Here is an 8,390-nt window from a genome sequence, read left to right as displayed (position 1 = left end):
AAAAAAAAAAAAACCAAGGAAAAAAGCATAATATATTAAAATAACTGAATAATTTTTTAAAAAATGATAGATCGTGAGTTTCTTCTCAAGGCTTCTCCAGGAACCATTGTAGGTGGTGATTTGTTTTCCTCTGATGCACTAATCAAGAAACATCTGTCAGGAAAGCGTAAGTATGTTCCATAAGTATAGGTGCAATGGAGGAGGGGCAAGAGCCTTGTTTTTGAATAACACCCATGACAGCTGTTGTGACTTAAGTGTGCAGAATCTGAAAGAATTGAATTATTAATTTTTTCTTTATTACTCAAAACCAGCTGAAATTGAATCCTCAAAACTCATTCGCAGAAAAAGACCTTCAGTGTTTTTAAGGCAGTCTTGAGACCTGATCCAAAGCTCTCTTAGCTCAGCGGAGCACCTACCTTATTTGGTTTTGAATCTGAGATCATGTTCAGAGTTGCAAAAAGTTGCACTTAATGGAGTGAGAACAGTATTACAAGGCCAAATTCCATGCATAGCTCCACGAGCAGAATTCGCACTCCTTACGCTTTACAAAAGCAGTTTCAGGTTGCTATTGTGATAGACAAAGCCCTATTAAATCATTACTTGTTTTAGAAGAAAACATTTTTAAGGCATTAATAAAATAGTGGTAAAGAAGCACCTTAACTTTTGTTTGAATTCTGTTTGATAGAATAAACCTCCTCAAACTAAAACATTAGTAATATTTAATGCAAATGGGAGGTGATTGTCCACCAATTTCTATGCATATCTTCTATTTAAAATGAAATGTTTTAACTGTTTTTACCTGATTTTAATTCAATTTTTGCAAATGTTGATATTAACTGTGCTGAACCCACTGAAAATGCTATTGATTTACAAATAGGTAATAGGTAAACACATCGGGACCATTTATTTACAATTTGTGCAAAATATCTTAGCAGCGTTAATGCAGAACAGTCCAAATGTTTTATATCTTTGTATAAATCTTTATATAATTAAAAATTAAGTGGAAATGTCTCTAGGTCAAAGAAAAACTTTCTGTTTGTTCACATCAGTGAAAACACTTCCCTTCAAGAGTAAAGTAACTATAATGAATTTATGGTATTTATTGAAAGGGTAATTTCTTTTTCTTAAGACAAGACTCATTCATAAATTTCCTTCAGCATAAAAAGAGGGAATATGGTACTTATCAAAACATTGTCAATAATTAAATTCCGTGTGACAGATACAGTACAGAAGTTCTGGGAAGTGGCAGCCTGTTGCAGATATTTCTGTAAGGTGCAGTTTGCTGTCTAACCTGTTCCACTCTCTTTTATTTTACCTTCCTGAGATGCTATAATCATCTTGAAGTTTGCAGATTTTCTGTGACTGTATGGATGCTCAGACTGGAATTCTGCCTGTCCCTAATTCATAAGATGTTCTTCTCTGTAGTGTATAGCTGAGGAACACCTCCTCTGAGTTAATCAGGACAGATAATTTGTGTTTCAGCTGCATTCCTATCCACGTATTATTCTTCCAAATCCTTGTCAGGGGGCAGTTAGCAGGAATGTTGGTGAGAGTAATGCTTTAAGCAATAAATAAAATCATTTCAATGTAAGATGTAAACATTCATCCTGAGAATAGAAAACCTAGAATAAGGAAAACAGTAATCAAGAGAGTAAGGAGCAGTAAATATTCAGGGATATTTGGCAATAAGCACCCAAAAACAAGAAGTGATTTTGGAACAGAAAGTATATTGATTAAAAAAAAAAAAAAAAAAAGAAAGTTGGAAACCTCTTTTTTTTTGTAAAAATCACATACGGCAAAGTTGTTATTCTCAGACTTAAGGCTGTTTTTCTAATTCTAAAGAGCATGAGAGCTCTGAACTCCAAGGTATAAAAGAGCATGAGCACTTCTTTCTGCCTACATTCCCGACCGTGAACAAAGTGTTTCTGGGAGACAGAGCTGATTTATACACTGCAGTATGCAGCTTCCAGTGCCCATGTGCTGTGCAGCCGTTTATCCCTGTTTGTAACCTATGGCCTTTCCAACACTCTGCACAACTATTTATTAAGCTATTCCTGCAGCTATTAGACTTTGAAATTAAAGTGGTTCTTTCATGAAATGTTTTCAGCATAAACCAAGCTTGCACTGCCTAATCTTATGGGAGTTTCGAAAGGGGAAATTGTACAAAAGCCTGGGCTTTCTGCCTTTGTCAACTTTAAGGAGAAAGTAAGGAAGGCCAAAAAAAGAAAAGACACTAGAGAGTATCACATGACAATAAAAAGCACAATTCCTTTTCAAATGCTATAGTTAATGATACCTTGGAACATTCTTATTAAGTTGGAATTATTACTTAAGTGCTGTTCAAATACAGTCTTGGATTCCAGCTTAGCTTGGAACAGTTTTAATGGTCTGATCAGAGTTTCTTGCCCTCACTTGAAGGGATGTCTCCTTTGTTCACATTAAGTGCAAACTACCTCATACAGTCTGACACACTAGGGTGAAATAGCACCCATTTCAGGTAATTGAATACCATTCTAAAAGCTCCTTTATTTCTCTTAATGCTGCCCAGACAGCTGCAACATCCTGTCAGGAGGGACAGAAAACTCAGATGCGGAGGAGTAGAAACTGGGAGTATTGTCTCAGAATATTGTCTTTGATCACACTGATCTGAAAGTTTGGAGTGAAGTTTGGCTACCTCACTGAGAATTTCTGAGCAATTATTAACTCTGCAAACTCAACATAATAATCATGATTTTTAATTGAATTTTTTTAACTTCTTAATACAGAGAATTGGGTGTTTTGATCAAGGAGGGATGGAAATGGAGTGGTGGTTGAGCTTAAGGTAGCATCTGTGCTCTGTCCTACAGCTGTGCACTTCCAAGAGAGCTTTTGCTATGCTTTCACCACAGTCTCCTGCCAGGTATTTGTAGACAGAAGTAAGATTGTTTCTTACACTTTCCTTCATCAGCAGCAGCTTTTGCAGCCTCTTCTATGAAGTTCTCCAAGACCCTAACCATCCTGCTGTATCGCTCAGTAATACAGACTTGCAGCTCAGTGTTCATAGACCTCAAAGTGCTGGGGAGAGTACAGGATATTGTACCCTCCTAAGTATTAGTTCATTAGGGCTGATTTTTCTGTCCACCGTCAGTCTTCTGAGACTACCTCAAAGCAGTAGGATGGCGTACTCGTAAGGATGGGCTTTCCCATGCCCAACCTGATCCCCTTGCAGATACAGGTTCTTGTCTGGGCTTGCACTAAGAGTTCTCCTTTCAGCGTACCAGTAAACCTTGCTTAATGTTGTAGGGCTCAGGCAAATGGTGAGGTTATGCTTAAAAGTCAGAGTAAGTGAAACTTGAGTCTATCTCACCAAAACTTATAGCATGCCTGAGAAGCTGCTCAAAAATGAACGTAAATTCATAACAGTAAATCAGTAAACTAGATTTCCCTTAGCTATACTGTTCATTAGCCTTCTCACTAGACCAGACTGCCTCTCAGAGTCTGATATAATTCACATGGTATTTTCGCATTTCCTCACTTGAGCTTCTGGCAAATGTTTGTAGGCCTAAAGGGAAAAAATTGTTTATTTTCATAAAATGAAAGCCGAAGGATTTCACTCTTTTGCTGATGACTCTTCACCCCCAAAACAGAAAGTAGTACCTCTGCTTCAGCTGTCTGGGGAAATGAAACCCTCAAGAGTTAGTTCCCTTTTCCAAATGTTAATGTGTCCTTGTTACTGGATCGCACATGTTTTCAGATAGAAACCATACATTCAGATGAGATCTAAAAGTCCATCCAATGTAGGAACTTTATGGTAAAATTGTTCTTCTTCATGTTGATAACAGGTATAGCATAGTGGCTGTATATGGAACAAAGGCAAAATCTTAGCCTTAAATACATAGTTAGTCTCATAAACACATTTTACACTAAATTACTGTGCTTACCTTATCTTACCTTACTGAATATGCACTGAAAAACATCTTAATTGCTCTTTTGAAGCAGAAGCTGTTAATGGTGTGAAGAAGATTCCAGCCCATTATATTTGCTGTCATTTAGATGTTTTTTTTCTTTTTCAAAACTTCTGAGCCCCCATTCTGCTCAATATATATTTTACATAACTCAAAAATGTTTACAGTACTATTCATTTACAGTTTTGCCATAATGCTAGGCTGAGAGAAATATTTAGAGATGGTACTTCTGTTTCTTTCTATATTGCACAGGCAGAAATACACAACTAACTTCTTTTTTAGGCTCAGTCTTTCATACCAGTATTAACGAACTAATTTGGAAGAGAATATATAGATTGAATCTCTTCATGCTATTATCCTTTCCATCCTTTCCACTCAGCTTTTCCTTTCTCCTTTACTTTAGATCCAGCTGTCTCTGTTGCTCTTTCTCTTGATGAATTATGTGAGAGCATATAAGTTGAATGGTTATGTTCAAATGAAAAATAGATAAACAGAGTAACTAAAGAAAGGCTAAGACTGGGTTCTGCCCATTCATTTCCAAACATCAGTGGTCTATTGAAAGTTGTTAGTTTATTTCCTTTGCTTTTAGGAGTCTAATCTGATAGCTTTTCTAAGTGTTTCTTGTGGAGTTTCTGAACTTTCTGAGTGTTCTAGATATATGAATTTTGAAGTCATCCAAAATCTCTAGGAAACTCAGGAATCTGCAGGTTCAAGGTCATACTGCAGTACCTTTGATATTAGTGTCACTAGGGAGAAGATACACAAAGTATGGAAGAGTATACAGCAACATAGAGACAGCAAATCTAGAATTATGATATTGATAATTTTATGGTGTTCAAAGCATCCAGTAGGCCACTGACCCAGATTTACATTACATTTACATCAGAGAAATTTAATTTTGTACCAAAACTTTCGTTTACTTCATAAATAGAAATACTTGGCCAGTTGTAAGATTTTTTGAAGACAGCTTGTAAGGTGAAGAATACCAGAATAGTAAAATACCTGTGCTACTGTCTTCAAGTGACCTGACCAATTTTCACATACACAAAGTGAGTGAAATCAAGTGTCTATTGGTTGTTCTGCAAGCCCGATTGGAAATGTTGCTATGCCTTGGCTAAGTGGTCTTGAGGGACTACTCATTTTAAAAGATCAATCAGGAATAAGATACTCCTCTTCAGAAGCATATGTGTCCACCCCAAATTACTGAAGAAAAGCCTTTTTTAAAAAAATACCCTTATTTTGAATGAACTTTTGAGCATAGGTTTGGAGAAATCTACTATGATATAAAGAACTTGAATGGCTTTGTTCCTAGCTCTAGAGTATGTTGTCTTCTAGCTGTCTTCTACCATGTTTTTCTCCCTGATGCTATAATTTTATGTTATTTTTTCACTATAAAAACGAAGCTTTTTTCAAAGAATGATGTGTTTGGAAATGAACATTTGAATTCGCATATGTTGGAATTGATTCATTCCTGGTGCCAGGAAGTGCTCTCTGTTGCAAGGAGGGGATGTGCAGCTGGCCAGTGCTGCCTCCAAGGCAGGCAGTGCTGGCAAGAGAGAAAAGTGTGGGCAAGGTGCCCAGGGAGAGAGCTGATTCACAGCTTCCCTCCGGCAACTTCTGTGAAAGGAGCACCCCCTTGGTAGCACACAGAAGTGATTTCACATTAGGCACTTAGCATGCCTTTGGCAACTGGCATGTTAGGGTCTATGTGCTGATGCTAGATGTGAGAACAGTGGGCAGCTCGCTGTGACACTTGCTGTGGGGAACCTGAGAAGTCCTGACGGCTATCAGAACAAGCAGCATGCAGAGGTGGTAACTGAAGGTACAGGATATTTTTTTTCCAAAGCAGTGTAATTAATTTCAAAGTGTCATATGTGTCTGTGCATGTGACTGCACAACAATATTTTAAATGCCAGCATGATGCATTTTAGTCTACTTATAGAAAAATGGATTTCTATTTAATTAAAAAGCAAATCATGTTCTTTGTCACACACACAAAATGAAATGCAAAGCAGATAGTACCGGGAGTTAAGGACACAAAAATTATACAAATAATAAAAAAGAAGTCAGAGTGTTATTAAATTTTACCTAAAGAGTATGCAGTCAGCCACCCCCAGTTCAGAACCATTCAATTGCTGGTGATTTCTAGAGGTAAGGAGAGAGACAGAGCAATCCCCTAGCAGGGATGGAAGAGACTGAAGTTACTTCATGAATCCTCTGAGCCAAAATTATTTTATCTCATGCCTGGACTAGCTCCATAGGCATCATTCCTTATGGATAGAAAGACCACATAGCGAATATGGTAACAACAAATCATTCCATTCCACACTTCTTTCCAATTTCCAACTTATATTTCTCCTAGTGTCTTCTAAGAGGATTCGGGAATGCCCCACCAGGAGTGATCCCTGACTGGATCTTCTGATCTCCTGCCCATTCATACTGGAACTTCACTGGATCCAGTATCAGTGAACAACTGAGAAGATGAATTTTTCTCAGTTCACTTATTTGCCTATCTAACACAACTGGAGGAGGAGAGAATTGACTCCATTGCTTTTCCTTAATTCATTTTCCTTTATATCTACGCTTTTTTTTTATATCTACATTTCTTTCATTTGAGATTTTTTATTTTATTCTATTTTTATTTTCCTGTAACCTGCAACAAGGCTTTTCTTGTCAGTATTCTGCTTTATAAAAAATGTTAGCAATATTTTCCATATGAAAAAGTAGTATTTGGCACTTTTGCTAAAGCAAAATATGTATGATTAAGTACTCCTTCTCGTTAAGCTGAATACAGGAAACTAATTAAAATATGAATCTAAATTTAGCTCATTTTTTATTTTTGGCTTACAATGCATCTTTGTGAAACTTTCATATTTTTAAGCATGTAGCTTCACTTCCTTTCAAAGACATATTTTTGAGGAGCAGGTCACAGGTTTTGCCTGAAATATGAGGCCATAGATTCAAAATCCACTAAGATCTGCATACTTTTCCCATAGAGTTCTTGTCACCTCTTGAAATGTTCCAAATGAACTTCAGACAAGCTAAGAATAGTTGTCAGGAGCTCCTATTGCTAGCATGATTTTACACCTTTTGAAGCCAGTGATAAAGCGTACAAGGACTTTAATGAAAACAGAAGAGTGTAAGGTGCAGAAAACAGAAGAATTTAAGATTGGGTCAAGGCAATCGTAGAGATGTTTAAAGACTGGGAGAAGAACTTCTTTACAGCAGCCTTACAGAGAAGGACTCGGGAATTCCAGTTGATCAGCTGGAAAACCTTGGTGTGAGTCAACAATGTGTGCTTGCAGTGCGCTTGCAGCCTGGAAGGCCAACTGTATCCTAGGCTGCATGAAGGATGGCAGCGGGGAGAGGGAGGTGATCATCCCCCTCTACTGTGAGGGCACTCATCTGAAGTACTGTATCCAAACCTGGGGCTCTCAGAAACAGAAGGATGAAGAGCTGTTGGAGTGGATCCAGCGGAGGACCACAAAGATGATCAAAGGCCTGGAGCATCTCTTCTATGAAGAAAGGTCAAGGAAGTTGTACTTATTTGGAATGGAGAAGAGAAAGCTCTGGGAAGACCTCATTGCAGCCTTCCAGTACTTAAAGGGAGCTTATAAACATGAGGAGAAACAGCTTTTTACACAGTCTACTAGTAATATGGCAAGGAGGATTGCCTTTAAAATTTAAGTTAGATGTTAGGAAGAAATTCTATACTCAGAGGCTGGTGAGACACTGCAGCAGTTTACCCAGACTGGTTGTGGATACCCCATCTCTGGAGGCATTCAAGGCCAGGCTGGATAGGGCCCTGGACAGCTTGATCTGGTGGGTGGCAGTCCTACCCACAGCTGTTCGACAATTCTGCAATTCTGAAAATGACTCACTGTTTCTTGGCAGTCTAGAAATTCTGTGTTAAGGTTTCACAACAGTGTTTTCTCCCTTGACACAAAGTATATGCAGTCATTTCAGCTATTGGATAGGGCCAGAAGCAGTGAAAACTAAGGGAAAAATAAATTCAGCTGGAAGAAAATAACAGAAAAACAAGAATGATGGTGAAAAAAAAGAAATAATGGAAAGAAACAACAAAGAGAAGGAAAGAAGAAAGAATTGTGAATGTCAAGGTTATTAGAGATCAAGAAATGAAGAAAGGATGAGGGAGGAATAGAAAATGGAGACATCGGATAAAGGAGAGGAAAAAAAAGATGTTAAAGAGACAGAGAGAAAATTGGAAAGTGACACAAATAATAATGAGGCAGGAAAATGGAGGGTACAAGGAAGTTGGAGCCAAGCTCTTTTCAGCAGTTCACAGTGCCAGGCCCAGAAGTAATGGGGAGAAACTGGAGTACAAGAGATTCCCTCTGTCCATCAGAGAGCACTTCTGTGCTGCTCAGGTGACAGAGCATTGTCATAGGTTGCCCAGAGGTTGGGGAGTCTCCTCTTTGGACATCT

Source organism: Meleagris gallopavo, chromosome 2 (genome assembly GCF_000146605.3).
Source record: "Meleagris gallopavo isolate NT-WF06-2002-E0010 breed Aviagen turkey brand Nicholas breeding stock chromosome 2, Turkey_5.1, whole genome shotgun sequence".
NCBI lineage: Eukaryota > Metazoa > Chordata > Aves > Galliformes > Phasianidae > Meleagris > Meleagris gallopavo.
Note: the sequence above shows the minus strand (reverse complement) of the source record.